The sequence below is a fragment of the Ipomoea triloba genome, chromosome 11 (genome assembly GCF_003576645.1).
Source record: "Ipomoea triloba cultivar NCNSP0323 chromosome 11, ASM357664v1".
NCBI classification, from domain to species: Eukaryota; Viridiplantae; Streptophyta; class Magnoliopsida; order Solanales; family Convolvulaceae; genus Ipomoea; species Ipomoea triloba.
Window position 1 is genome coordinate 12,442,111 of NC_044926.1, and position 11,668 is coordinate 12,453,778.

The following is an 11,668-nucleotide window of genomic DNA, read 5'->3' on the forward strand; positions in this document are numbered from 1 at the left end:
GATAAATATGAAGATCGCCGCCTTAGTCAAAATCGTATACATTGTTGACCTCCCTCTTCCATTTGTTTAGAAAACCTTTTAAGCTATCCCCCTTATCCTGCCTTATTACATTAGAAGTGAGAGAAAGACCTCTTACATTTTATGTTATCAGAAGAGTAACTCAAAAAGGTTTTTGACAGTTCGCCAAAATTTTGGATTGAGCCATCTAGGATTATATTGAACCAGTCTTGGGCCGCCCCATCCAAAGTGGATAAAAATGTTCTGCACATAATGGCATCTCCTGCCCCCATCATCACCATTGCCGCCTTATACCTCGTCATGTGCGCACGCGGGTCTAAGGTCCCTGCGTAGGCTTTGATAGCCGAGAGCCTGAACTCCTTTGGAAGGGGTGCGTCCATTATCCTTGCGACGAATGGTGTAGACATCCTCACCTCGGGCTCAAGCAACTTTTCCCTTGCCTCCATTTTCTTCTCTAGTTCCTCTAATTTCTTTTGTAGTCGCTCTACCACTTCCTCCTGCACATTCGGGGTTTACTTGAGCGCCATGGACTGACATGGTGCCGGCCCACTAGACTCACCAATCCCTTCTATCCGCTGCGACTGCCCATCTTGATGTGGACCCATGGTGGATGACCCCTTGGCCTTCGGCTATGTCCACTGTCCACAACCTTGGCTGGATACCAACCCTCTCACCCCACCGTCCCATGGCGGGTATAGAAACGGCCCGCCAATGAGTCACACTACGACACAAACGCTAGGTCCTTTCTTCCTCTATTTCATCTTTCTGCGCGGATGCCTGGGGTACTTGACCTTGAATCTACGCCACCATTTGGGCTAAAGCTGTCGCTGCCTGCAGAATGGCCCGGGCTATCGCCTGGGGGTCCATTGACGGTACCCGTGTTTTGGGCGCTTGCTGCCTTCCACTGTGACTGTTGTTGTGATCACTAGAGGTGTTACCATGATTCACGTGATGAGAATTATAGGAACAGCTAGATCCTGATCCAACCATCTCCATGATATGTTAATAAGAGCACCAATGACAGTAAAAACGTTACCGGAGTATATTTCATACAAGTGAAGTACAATGAGTAATCAGTTTCAGTACAATAGTTTTGAGTGCGTGTCCCCTCCCTATACAACAGTTCTACTACTTATACTACAAGTACAACGACTCTTCTCCACTGAATGTAATGGTCTTCATGATGGCGAGCCTTGAATGTGAAGTGTAATGGAGCCGTTGGTAATAACTTTTCTCCTCAAGTGTAACGGGTGGCTATTTAACTTCCTGAGTCTGTCTGTCTTCTTGTGGTTCGGTTCGGGTGTTGCTTGCCCTATTACTCTGTCATTGAGCTATTATAGTTTTGCTATAAAGTACTACGTGTATGGTATAAAGTATTATATATAGGGTTTAAAGTACTAGTGCTATTTACAATTTTGTTATTCTTTTTTTTTTTGAATACTATTAACTCTATTACAATGCAGTATATGTTCATAACTATTTTCTCAACCTATTGAAGCACAAGAGTCAGTATTGCCTCCACTGAGGCTCGAACCCACCACCTCCCGTATAAAGGGAAGGGTTTGTTATTCTAGTACTTTATTTCCTGCAAATTGTCTACTACGGTTTTACTATTTATGATATAAAATATTAATGCATTATATATATAAAGTTATTGATTATATCTACAATTATGTTATAACTCATTTTTATTTGATTTGACCCGTCTTATGTATTGAGATTTGTAAAAAAGCTTTACCAGAGACGGACTTTTTCTATTTTTTCATTCTCTTTTCTTTTGAATGACTCGGAGGTTGAGATTGAACCTGTAACATTATATTTTATGACAAAGTCAAAAACTGAAGTCAGTTGACGAAATATAATCAGTGATCGTAAAGGTAATAATTTGGTTTCAAACCTCCATTACCTTGCACGCTTCTCCATTGCAATCTAGCGTGCCACAGATTTTCTTTTTGGTTTTTTTTTTTTTTTTGAAATTCAAATAGTTTTTGAAAGTTTGCAAATTTTGTAAGCTTAGTTTTTTTTTTTTAACCATTTTGTACTTTTTATTTTTAATAATAAATTTAATTATTATTATTATATTACTCGTATATAGTTTGTGATTGCGATAGAATTGTAATATAAAGAAACTAATATAAATTAGAAATATGCTGAAATAATAATAGAGACTGTTTATAAAAATAAATAAATAAAATTACAAAGACAAATATAGACTTGATAAGACCTTGCAACCTCGTAAATAGACTTGATAATCACATCATCTAGCCACTTCGACTAATTTAATGATTGTTGCCTATTTTGGTAATGCTTGGTCGGTCCCTATGCCAATCATATAGCCTCTCTTTATTTTGCAATTCTCCCACGCTAAAAAATGAATTCTGCTCCATAATATTTAAAATTCTAACTTATCTTTAAGTGGAGTAACTTTTTTAAGCTAGCTCTACTGATTTAGAACTATTAATCAAACATTAATAAATTAATTCTAATAAGCATGATATAATATATTTACAACCTTATAACAATCAATTTCCCGTGCGATTGTGCGGTTACACACCTTAATTATTACAATGACGTACCTTATGTTTACAAACTACGCACCTTAAGCAAACAAACAAAGCACCTTAAAAACACAAACCACACGCACCTAAATCTTTAAGCCGACGCACCTTAAATACATAAACCACGCACATTAAGTACACAAATCACGCACCTTAAGAACAAAAATCACGTACCTAAGGTTTTAAAAAGGTGCATCTTAAGTTTCAACAATTCACGCACCTTAAGCATACAAATCACGCATCTTAAAAAGGAAAACAATCCACCTTAAGAGAGAAAACCACACACCTTAAGCTTTAAGTTCACTCACCTTCAGTTTCATCTCACACACCTTAAGAAAGAAAACTATGCACCTAAAGCTACCGCACAACCGCACTGGAGAAAGCCAACTGTACAGGAACCATTTATATATATATATATATATAAGCCAACTGTACAGGAACCATTTATATATATATATATATATATAACACCTACGATCTTAAAACTTGAAGGCATAACAATATGCACTGTAAAACACAACAATGTGCTTTGGAAGGCATAACAANAGCCAACTGTACAGGAACCATTTATATATATATATATATATAACACCTACGATCTTAAAACTTGAAGGCATAACAATATGCACTGTAAAACACAACAATGTGCTTTGGAAGGCATAACAATGCACTGTAAAACACAACAATGTGCTTTGGAAGGCATAACAATATGCACTGGAACTCTAGGCAAAAATGTGCACTGTAATGTAAAAAAATATGAAGCAAATTTTGAAAAAGCTAAATTTAATGCATGATCTTCAACACAAAGCATAAACGACGACAATATTAAACTAAAATTAGCATTGTACCATCCAATTTTTTATATTGTAGATGTTTTATGTATGTATGTATGTATATATATATATATATATATATATATATATATATATATATATATATATATATATATATATATCATGGTTGAAAAAATTGCTAAGCGGGGATTAATTAGCGCCTAGGCGCCAGTGTATTTTTTATTTTTTAAGAGTTTTTTAAAGTATTTTTAATATTTTAAAGACTAATAATTATAAATTATATAATATTTTAATATTTAATACTAAAATATTAAATATTAACCTAAAAAATAACTAGAGTTTTTACAATTTAGGGTTATTTCGCTCAAAACGATGATGTTATTTTGAGTGCAATAACCCAATAAAAAAAACTATGGTTAATTAGCCGACTAGATGGCCTAGTCGGTGTCTAGGAGGTCTAGTCGGGGCCTTGGAGGACAATGCGGTCAGTGTCTAGGCGGTCGATTGGCGCCTAGCGCCTATGCGTGGATTAATCGGTGCCTAGGCGGAATTTTTGCAACACTTATATATATATAACACCTCGATTATATATATAACTTGCTTACGTTTTTTTTAATAGGAACAATGAACCAAATGAGAAGATGCATGTTGATATAGTGGAAGACATAAATCAAGATTTGGATGATCACAATGTCTTGTTAAAATCTTTCCGTTGGGCTAAAACTCATATTAACATCCATCCACAAGTCGAGTTCAAGATGAGATTAATTGATAAGCGAATGGGTGATGCTAGAACATACAACTTGCCCACTGTATCTGAGGCGGCTGCCTTTATTGTTGGGGATCTTGATCCTACACTTGGTCAGCGGGATATTATAGTCGAGACAAATGCAAGTTATCTTAGGCGGATAAATGAGTTGAACCCTGCCTACTTGCCTTACAATATCCAATTTTGTTGCCTTTTTGGAGAAGACGAATATAGGGAGGGTATTCAATTCAATTTAGGAAGAAATCAACAATCGGGCGGTAGAGTGCGTGTATCACAGCGTGAGTTTTTCGCATATAAGATACATGAACAGTTTAATGAAGTATCAACAATGCTATATGCGAAAAGACTTTTTCAGCAGTTTTTGATAGATGCATACACCATGGTGGAATCTACCAGGCTTCTATATATAAATTATTATATATATATACATGTGTATATACATATATATACATGTGTGTGTCTGTGTGTGTGTATATATATATATATATCTGAAACTTTATATGCTTTTTTTTTGTTAGGTTTAAAATGTTGGTCTTAACCCTAAAGTTTCAGGCCATTGAATAGACTCAATTAAAAAATTTAACATTTTAAAATTAATATTTTAAATTTTCAATTATATAATAAACTAACACATTTTGTTTTATAAATATGAACTTAAACATCATTTAATCAATTTAAATCTTCATTATTTGAGACATTTTGTTTTATAAATATAAACTTAAACATCATTTAATCAATTTAAATTTTCATTATTTAACACATTTTGTTTTATAAATAAAAATTTTGACATTTTAAAATTAACATTTTAAATTTTCAATTATATACAGTAATAAACTAACACATTTTGTTTTATAAATATAAACTTAAACATCATTTAATCAATTTAAATCATTGGATTGAGACTTATTATGTTTTTAGATATAACTTTTATTTGAAGTCTAATAGATGTGAAATTTCAATATCCGGTATCTGGACCAAATCTGTATTAAGATATAACATAACTACAAATATTCGAATCAATAATTTATCAAGTTCAATCAAAATCTAAAACTTGATATAGAGTTCAAGTTTTAATTTTGATAATAATGTGAATACTATCTAATTTTAAGTGTAAGCAAATAATTTCTGTTTATATAAGTAAATAAATGCTAGTAGAAAAGTTAGAAGATGGGGATAAGTAAAATAATATGATAATGAATGTAATTATAGTAATAAATAAATATGTAATTAGATAATAGTGAGAATGTGATTATAATGATATATAGCCAAATAGATGACAAGTGATTTTGTTTTCTATTCAAAAATAATTTTTAAGAGTTCTATAATTTTTTAAATTTCAAAAATATTTTAAATTTTTATAAAGGAAAATGGTCAAATGCACCCTTCAACTTTGCTCAAAAGTAAAATTAGGTCATTGAACTTTAAAAAAGTATAATTGAACACTCCAACTTTTCATTTTGAGGCGTCTAAACCCAGTAGCCGGTTATTAACTTGAAATAACCCATCATTTAAGATTCCGGCGACATTCTGGTGAATAAAAATTCCGGTAACCATAAAAGGTTTTTCTTAAAAGGTGGTTGGAGCCAGTTGTCTTCTCCAGTGGAGAGGGTGACCAGTCCGGTCGCCTTCTCCTGAAGAAGACGACCAGACGTCGTCTTCTCCGGGAAAACGACCTCAGATCACTGGAATTTTTTATTTTATTTTATTTTTTAACAATGGTGAATAGTAATTTGTGGCGGTCAACGGTGGTCAACATTGAAAATTTATTCGTAACCTGTTGGTTGCCAGTAAATTAAACTTATTTGACTCATTTTGACAAGTTGGAGGGTTCAAATTAAATGTACTTTTTTAAAGTTCAATGGCCTAATTGCACTTCTGAGCAAAGTTGAAGGGTGTATTTGACGCTTTTCTTTTTTAAAAATAAAAACTGTGCTAGAAAACATATTTTCTATTTTTTATTATCTAATTTTTTCATTTTCTGAAAAAAAAAATATAGAAAAGTTCTCCCGTTAGTAAGGCCTTTCTCAATAGTTAAAACTTTGGTGTGGTTTTTGAGAAGTTTTTGTAAGTGTGATTAGGAAAGAGAAAATGAGGTGAAGGAAAAAAATAAAAAGAAAAAGTAAAAAAAAATATAAAACTAAAATAAAATAATGTAATTACGCGCCCGCCTAGGCGCGAGGACTATGCCTCACATGCGTGAGGCACAGTCCTTTCTCACCTTGAGGGCCCCACCAAAGTCTGAAAAAACTCCTAATTTGCAGGACATACACTTCTATCTCTCTCTCTCTGCCCTCTCTCCTCCACCATATCAAAAAGCTCCTAAAATAACGTGTAAAAGTAACTGATGGGGAGGGCCTAAGCGAGACTTAGGGTGTGTTTGGTTGGTAGGTTTAAGTATAAGGAATGGGTATAAAAGTGATTGTTAGTGATTGGTTGATTGGTTTTGAGAATGTTACTATAGGTTTGAAATATCCCATTAATGAGAAAATCTATACCCTTATGGCCTTATTAAATAAGGGTTTCATTTCTCTTCCTCCTTTCTTCCCCAACTATTAATAATCATTCTCATTCCATCCAACTACCAAACATACTAAATACTTTCATCAAAATCCATTACCCTTACCAAGTATTTGATACCTATTTCGATTCCGATTCTCATGTGCGAACCAAACGCACCCTTAGGGGGTGTTTGGTTGGATGGAAAACATTTTCCATGGAAAATGTTTTCCTTAAAGTGGGGGAAAATGGTGTTTTATGTTGTTTGGTTGGATGGAAAACAAATTCCATGAGAAAAAGTTTTCCTTAACAATGAGGAAAATGTTTTCCTAGCAAATCTCAGGTATTTTGTTTTCCATGGAAAACTAGTATCACAATTCTACCCTCACCCTACTTTATTAATTACTCTTTTATTATTATATTATTATTATTATTGTGTAGGGTTAAATATGTCATTATACTCATTATTCCTTGACATTCCAAACCCAACCAAACAATGGAATTTATATTCCCAGTAATTTATTTTTCACCAACCAAACAATGGAATCTATTTTCCTTGTAATTTGTTTCCATGGAATTTGAATTGGCAAATTATACCATGCACCACGGTGCACACAGCAATGTGCACCACGTACGTAAACGGCGTCGTTTTGAACATTATAAATTAACCGTCCCTTTTTTTTTGGAAATCATGTTTCCCGTTTCGGCCGGTCTGTGTGTTTATGTTAATATTCTGTGTATTCTAGGTAATTGTTCTGTGTATTACAGGCAACCGTTCTGTGTATTCATGTTAGTAACACATGTTGTGATGTTTTTGTGCATTCGAATATTTAGGAAGATGAGTTTTGTGTATTTTGTGTCAATATTCTGTGTATTCATGTTATTAACACATGTTGTGATATGTTTGTGCATTCGAATGTTATGAGGATGAGTTCTGTGTATTTTGTGTCAATATTCTTCTGTATATTCTAGATAATCGTTCTGTGTATTTCAGGCAATCATTTCGTGTATTTTAGGCAAACGTTCTGTATATTCATGTTAGTAACACATGTTGTGATGTGTTTGTGCATTCGAATATTTAGGAGGATGAGTTCTGTGTATTTTGTGTCAATATTCTGTGTATTCATATTATTAACACAGGTTGTGATGTGTTTGTGCATTCGAATGTTAGGAGGATGAGTTCTGTGTATTTTGTGTCAATATTTTGTGTATTCTGGGCAAACATTCTGTGTATTCTAGGCAAACGTTCTATGTATTCTAGATAATAATTATGTGTATTATAGATAATGAATTCCCTGAAGTCATTCGCATCCGCGTCCACTAACATCGAAACGATGTCGTTTTGGACCAGGGTACACATTGCTATTTGCGCCGTGGTGCATGATATAACGATTGATTTAAATTTCATATCCTTCAAATATTTTCCAGCGAACCAAACGGGGTGTTAGAGTTTTATTTTATTTTTTCCTTTTCTCACGGTAAACAAAGAGTCCTTCTACAGGTACTCCCAAAAGAAACTCCCAAAAGAAACTCCATGACCTGTAATTTCTTTTTATTTAAAAAAAAAATATTTTATGTGGTTTAAATAGGGATGACCACGGTTCGAACCGAACCGTGCACTGTTGGAACCGAACCGGAACCCAGGGTTCCGGTTCCATGATATTTGGAACCGGAACCGGCGGTTCCGAACCGGAAACCGGACGGTTCCGGTTTGGAACCGTGTATATTTATATATATAGTATTGTATTATATACTAAATAACATATATATTATATTATATATACTAAATAACATATATTATATATTATATATTATATTATATATTACTAAATAACATATATTATATATATTATATATTATATTATATATTACTAAATAACATATATTATAATATAATATATATTATATTATGTAATATGTTAAATAATGTTAACATACAAGCAACAGCGCATCAGCGCTAATTGAAGCAACAATGCATTTTGCATTGTTGCGTCCAGCGCTGATGCGCTAAAACAAACAAAAAATTTAAAAAAAAAAAATGAGAAGTCCGGTTCTAACCGGCGGTTCCAACCGGAACCGCCGGTTCCGGAACCGGACTGGAACCGTCTAGGTAAGGTTCCGGTTCCGGTTCCGGCTATCTTGGAACCGTGAACCGGTGGTTCCGAACCGGAACCGGACCGGAACCGAACCGTGGACACCTCTAGGTTTAAATCATTCCACTTATTCTACTCCCGTACTCCCTCTCAACCCATTTTTCTCTCTCTTCTTTATCTCTTCCCCTCTATTCTCTGTTTCTTCTCGTCTCTTCCTCTTCTTCTCCTCCATTTTTCTCTCATCTATTCTCCGAATGTTCCTCTCTTATAGCCCATCGGCTCCGATTCCCCAACTCGCTTTTCTCAAATCCGACTCTACCAAAGATCTCAACAAATTTTACTCTCAAATCCTGGGCAATATACTCGTATACGAGAGTCTTACCGACGGCCCAAGCTCGTTGGTGGCAAATGATTTGTGGACCGATCGAACTCTGCCCTTAAAGCCTTCATTTAAGCATGTGGTGGACAGTGTTTACAAAGCCCCATCTAAGCGTTCATTGATGCTAATGGCTATCAGGCTCTATTTGATGTTAATTGCTTTCACCTATAATCACTCTCTTTGTCCCTCCGCCTCCGTATCTGACCCACCACCCTTGCTTAGCTTGAAGCTTGCTCTGAAATGAAGAAAAGGTAAACAATGAAATGGTTCTGTTTGGGCGCCAAGTCTTCTCAAGGAAGAAACCAAAATAAAAAATAAAAAAGTAAAAAAGTTTGATTTGATGCCAGACAGCTAAGGAGCCACGTCGGGGAGTTTCAGTTTTGGGAGTATAATTTCGCACTGTAGAATTTTCCGTAAACAAAATATGCAGGTGGCAGGGCCGGCCCAAGGGGGGGGGGGGNCTTTGTTAGAATTATCTAATTCTTGTGATGATGCCAAATCAAAAAGTGAAGCGGACAGCTTGGTGAGTGCACTTGAGAATTTTGAATTTTTACTTGGAATTGTTATTTGGCATGACATTTTATTTGCTATTCATATGGTAAGTAAAAAGTTGCAATCAAAATCTATGTGCATTGAAACTACCATGAATCAAATAGAAGGTGTGATAAATTTTTTTGAGAAATATAGAAATGAAGGGTTTGCTTCTAGTATGAATATTGCCAAAAACATTGCAAGTGATATGAACATAGATTCCACATTTCCAATTAGACGGCGCATTATTAGGAAAAAACAATTTGATGAAAATGATATTGAAGAGGAAATTCAATCACCTGAGGGGGATTTTAGAGTCAATTACTTTTTAACTGTTGTGGATATGTCAATTACTTCTTTGAATAATAGATTTGAGCAACTAAAGATATTTGAAAATGTTTTTGGATTTTTATATAATTCAAAAATATTAAAGTCATTGGATAATAATAAACTAAGAGAATGTTGTAATAATTTTGCTACTACTTTTTCTCATAATGATATGTTTGATGTTGATTTTGATTGTCTTTTCTCTGAATTAAAAGTGTTACAAATGTCTTTGCCAGATACATTAATGCCAGCAATTGAGATTCTTGAGTTTGTCAAAGTTGCTGATTGCTTCCCAATGGTTTCTATTGCTTATCGACTATTATTGACGATACCCGTGACTGTAGCATCAGCGGAGAGAAGTTTTTCAAAATTGAAGTTATTGAAAACTTATTTGAGATCTTCAATGTCACAAGAAAGATTGAATGGTTTGGCCATTTTGTGTATTGAGAAGGATATGTTAGAAAATATTAATCTTGATACAATTATTGATGATTTTGCATCAAGTAAATCACGTAGAAATCTTTTGTCATGATTACTTTTGTATTTTCGAAATTGTTGCAAATTTTGTAATATTATTTCATGTTATTTGATATTATTATCATATTTTAATATTATTAAATTTAAATTATAGTCTTTTCTAATAAGGCCCCTTTTTAAAATTTAGTCCCGGGCCTCTAAAATGTTTGGAACGGCCCTGGCAGGTGGGCCCCTTGCTTTCGTGCTCCAGACTCATAAAGCAAAGAAAATAGCAGAAGGAAACTACCATTTTTGCCCATGAAAGCTACGGCTTGATTTGACACATGGCTTGGGCTTGTAGCATGGCCAACGTCATTTTCATCCTTAAATAACTCGGATTAGTTAACGATCATCTCATGACAGCTGTAACTGTTGGGAGCAACTACACATCTAACCTCTATCTGCGTGAGGTGTAAAAAATCAACTCTACAAAAACATGTTCCGGAGTACTTTCTAATTATCTAATTTACGGTAAAGTATATTTAATTTTTTAATTGTTAGTGTAACCTCAATAGTAATTTTTTAGTAAATATTTGAAATTAGGTAAAGATCGTCTCACGGGTATCAATCTATGCGACAGGTCGTATCTTTGATTAATTATGTCAAAGATCCAACCCATTAATCAAATATCTAACTGATCTCACAGATTGAAACTCGTAAGACGATCTCACACAAGTGTTACCTGTAGTATTGTAATGTTTATGTGGAGGAGAAAAGGAAAGGAGAGAGAAAAATGGGTGCTTATATTAAGACCTGATTTTTGTCTTTAAAGTGGACTCACCGTAAATAAAAAAAATAAAATAAAATAAAATAAAAAACTCCCCAATTCTGCGTGAAAAGCACATGAAGCGCCCAGCCAGGCGCATGAAATGCACGCATTAATCTGCATTTGTTCTTCTTTTTTTGTTTTATTTTTTTCCCTTTTCTCTTCCCTCACATTTTCTCTTTCTTAATCACACATGTAAAAACTCCTCAAAAACTATGCATATTGGGATGGTAATTTTCATTTTTAAATTTTAAATTGACGTTAATAATGCAAATGTCACTCTTTCTTATCTCATATAGATTCTGTTTTTCTTAATGGGATGAATTATGATATTCACGTTTTTTGTAATTCTCTCTTATAGTCATATATGTAAAATTGTCATTCTCATCCTTTTCTGTGATGTGGATTGCGTTATAGTAAT